The 4,337-nt window shown below is 47.6% G+C and overlaps 1 protein-coding gene across 1 annotated transcript in view; it reads left to right on the forward strand.

Moving 5' to 3' along the window:
* The window catches only part of EHMT1 (euchromatic histone-lysine N-methyltransferase 1), a 226,780-nt gene that overhangs the window by 59,167 nt on the left and 163,276 nt on the right, over positions 1-4,337 (forward strand). The window contains exon 2 of the mRNA XM_012654816.1: positions 844-910. The gene's annotated coding sequence lies outside the window, so the exon portion shown is untranslated. The remainder of the gene's footprint in view (positions 1-843; positions 911-4,337) is intronic.

Raw genomic sequence — 4,337 nt, forward strand, 5'->3', positions numbered from 1 at the left:
AAAAAAAAAAAAAATTTCAAGAGGCCTTGTGTGATACATGCCTCTATGTAGTAGACGCTTAAATATTTACTGATTTAAGTTTCTTATTGAATTTTCTCGATTTATCCATTTCTATAACTTTTTGGTAGGTTGGACATTTGAAATACATGAATTATTGTCAGCAGCAGAATGCATTTTGAAGTAAATTATAACATTCCTATAACAGAACCAAAGCATTTTAGATATCTGATTATATAAGTAATACATGAATGCATTCTTACTGTTAAAAAAAACTGTCTCCAAAAATACGGATAAGGCCTGATGCAGTGGCTCATGCCTGTAATCCTAGCACTTTGGGAGGCCAAGGCAGGAGGATCGCTTGAGGTCGGTAGTTAGAGACCAGCTTGAGCAAGAGCGAGACCCCGTCTCTACTGAAAAAAAAAAAAAGAAACACAGAAAAATCAGCCGAGTGCGGTGGTGTACACCTGTCATCCCAGCTACTCGGGAGGCTGAGGCGGGAGGATCACTTGAGCTCAGGAGTTTGAGGTTGCTGTGAGCTGTGATGACGCTACTGCACTCTATCTGGGGCAGCAGAGCAAGTCTCTGTCTCAGAAAAAAAAACAAAACAAAAAAATGGAGTAGAAGTTTCCTTGGACTGTCTTCCGAATGCTGATTCTCCTCCTGGAGGCGACTGTGTTGTCTGCTGCCATGAATAAGCCCTGACTGCCCTGCTGCTCGCAGTGTCTCTTGTGACTGGTTTGTCTTTGACTTCCCCTGACGGGGTGCGTTTGGAGAAGCTGTGTTGGCGTGTTGTGTGGTCTGTCTGCTGGTCAACCCGTGCTGATGGCTGTTGTTTCTTTTTAGCAGGCAGTTCCGGCAAAGGGGGAGCCGAAGCAGGATTGCTGCGTGAAGACCGAGCTGCTGCGAGCAGGTAAGGGCGGGGCTCGCTCGTGCACGCGAGCCGTGGCTGCACTCCAGCCTGGGCCCACATTCTTCTCACCTGCCCCAGGCTTCTGACTCTCTTCGCTTTACGCAGGCGTGCTGCGTCGTTTCTAGTCTGTCCCATCCTGACTTCACGTCACCCAGACACACACACAGACCTGCTAGTGAAGGAAAACACGCACCAAAGCACGAAAAGCAAAACCCCACATATCCTTGTGTTAAAGCACACCCAGGAAATTAAAAGTGGGCGCTCGGTCACATGAGGGTTTGTAACAGCTTTATTGATGTCACCGAGAACTGGACTCCACTCGGGTGTCCTCACCTGGTAACAAACTGGACAGACACGCTGTGGCACTCGCCGTAGAGGGGCGTGGTCGGCAACACCAAGGGACAGACGGCGTGATTTGTGCAGCGGCGTGGGTGACGCTTAGTGCACCATGACGTTTCGAGCAGTGAAGGCAGCCAGACCCAGAAGGCCACACACCGATGACTCCGTCTGTGTGACGGAAGTGGGGAGAACACAGCAGTGGCCGCCAGGAGGTGGCGGAGGAGTGTTGCGGGGTCTGCAGAGGGGCAGCCGAGGGAGACTCGGCGCAGAGCTGACGCGGGAGGAGTGCTGGTGGCCTGCAGCCGTGCGTCTGCTGGGGGGCCCGTGGAGCTGCGCACCCCAGAGGGCGTGACGGGCGAGTCCACAGTGTTACCCTCGTCGCCGTGGCCACAGCGAGGGGGAGTGAGCGGACCAGGTGACTTTCGAGAGAACTGTCCTGCCTGGACCCCGTCGTGCTGGCTGCTACGGCAGAGGCTCAGAGCCCTGGGGAGGCTCGTGGCTGGGGCCTGCTCTCTGCCAGACGCTAAGCCTGGTCCCTCATGGACTGAGGCTGTGGCCCCTGCCCTTGCTCTGGACAGCCTCTGGGAGCCTCGTCCAGCCCACTGGTCGCCTGCCTGCTCGCCCCCTTGCGCTGTGGCCACCCCTGTTCCCTTCGGCTGCCACCCTGGCTGCCCTGCAGAGCTGCCCCCATGCACAGCTCTGCCACCACCTGCTTCATACCACACAGGGCCCGTTGAGGCCTGACTGGGTGTTTTCTTCCTGTTCTTTGGGCCCTTCTTTTTGCCACCCCCCTCTTTCCTTGAAATGATCTCTTCTGCTGGCTCCCGCTTCCCCCCCTTACCTCCCAGGTCACCCCTCCTGAGGCCTTTTCTAGCAGAACTTGTTGCGTATGTGATGCTGGCATCCGTACCACGTTGTCCTCTTATCCCTTATACACTGCCCCTGGCCAAGGCCTTGATCAATCTTGATTAATCTTTTTTTTTTTTTTTTTTAAAGATGGGGTCTTACCCGGTTGCCCAGACTGCAGTGCAGTGACACCATCATGGCTCACTGCACCCTCAAACTCCTGGGCTCAAGCCATCCTCTCGCCTCAGCCTCCCAAGTAGCTGGGATTATAGGTGCACGCCACCACACCCAGCTAATTTTTCTATTTTTGTAGAGACAGGGTCTTGCTATGTTGCCCAGGCTGGTCTTGAACTCCTGGCCTCAAGTGACCCTCCTGCCTTGGCCTCCCAAAGCTCTGGGATCACAGGCGTGAGACACTGGGCCCTGATTCATCCTTTTGAGAAATGCCGGATTCTTTCTACAGTAGCTGTGCCATCTTGCATTCCCACCGGCAGCTTATCGGGGCTCCAGTTCCCCCTCATCCTTGGCATCACTGTCGTTTGAGTGCAGCCATCCTGGTGAGTGTGAAGTGGCGGGTCATCGTGCTTTGATTTGCATTTCCTTGATGGCCAGTTATTAATATGTTGAGCATGATTTCAGATGCTTATTGGCCATTTTTATATCTTCTTTGGAAAAATGTCTTTTCACATCCTGTGGTTTTTATTGTTGGGTTGTCAGAGTTATAAGTACAAGTCCCGTATCAGATACATGATTTGCAGATATCTTCCGTGTTCTGTGGCTTGTCTTCCTGCTTTCTTGGTGGTGTCCTTTGAAGTACAAGTGTTTTTAATTTTGATGAAGTCCAATTTATCTGTTTTTTTCCTTTGGTTGCTTGTCCTTGTGGTATAACATCTAACAAACCGTTACTTAATAGAAGGTCACCAATATTGATGCCTATTTTTTCTTCTTAGAGTTTAATATTTAGGTCTTTGATCTATTTTGAGTTAATTTTTGTGTGTGGTTTGAGGTAGGGACCCAACATTCTTTTGCAAGTTTATATCCAGTTGTCCCAGCATCATTTATTCAAAAGACCATTCTTTCCCGTGGAATTGTTCTCTCATTTTTGTTGGGTGTTTCAGTTGAGTGTAGACATGAGGGTTTATTCTTAGACTTTCAGTTCTGTTTCATTGATTGTCTTTCCTCAGGCAAGTACTGCACTGTTTCGATCACCGTTGCTTTGTACCAAGTTTTGAAATTGGAAAGCATGAGGCCTCTAATTTTCTTTTTAAGGATTGTTTTGGTTATTCTGGTCTCTTGAGTTTCCATATGGATTTAGAATCAGCTTGTCGATTTCTGCAGCTAAGCCAGCTGGAATTTTGTTGTGAACCAGGTCGAATCTGTAGATCAATTTGGGGACTACAGATGCTTCTCAGCTTACGACGGGGTTATATCTCAGTAAGTCGAAATGTGTTTAATACTGCTAACCCGCTGAAACACGGTAGCTTGGTCTAGCCTACCTTAAATGTGCTCAGAACATTTCCATTAGCCAACAGTAGGACAAAATCATCTCACAGGAAGCCTACTGTGGAAGTGTGGAATATCTCAAAATTTATTGAATACTGAAAGTGAAAGTCAGAGGGGTTGTACGGGTGCTCAAAGTGTAGTTTCTACTCAATGCACCTCACTTACCACCGTCGCAGAGGTGAACAGTCGCAGGTCGAACCCTGGCAAGTCAAGGACCGTCTGTTTTGCCATCTCGATACCATGAAATATTCCGTTCCATGAACATAAGGTCTTCTACTTATTCAGGTCTTCTATAATTTTGCCCTCAATAATGTTTTATAATTTTCAGTGTGCAAGTATTATACTTTTTTGTTAAATGTATCCCTGATTTTGATGTTATATTAAATGGAATTTAAAAAAATTTTTCATTTTGTTTATTGATACTGTATAGAAATACAGTTTATTTTTATATATTGATCTTGTATCCTACAACCTTGCTGAATTCATTTATTCTAATAGTTGTTTAGACTTCCTTAGGAATTTCTACATACGAGGTCATGTCCTCTGTAATAGAGATTGTTTTGTTTCTTCCTTTCCAATCGGCATGCCTTTTGTTTCTATTTCTTTCTTCATTGCCTTGCTTAGATCTCCCAGTACAAGGATGAATGCAAGTGGCAAGAATGGACATTCTTGTCTTGTTTCTGGTCTTAGGGAGAAAACTTCTTGTCTCCCACCATTTGGTGTGGTAGCTGCAGGTTTT

Source organism: Propithecus coquereli, unplaced genomic scaffold (assembly GCF_000956105.1).
Source record: "Propithecus coquereli isolate 6110/MARCELLA unplaced genomic scaffold, Pcoq_1.0 Scaffold449, whole genome shotgun sequence".
Taxonomy (NCBI): Eukaryota; Metazoa; Chordata; class Mammalia; order Primates; family Indriidae; genus Propithecus; species Propithecus coquereli.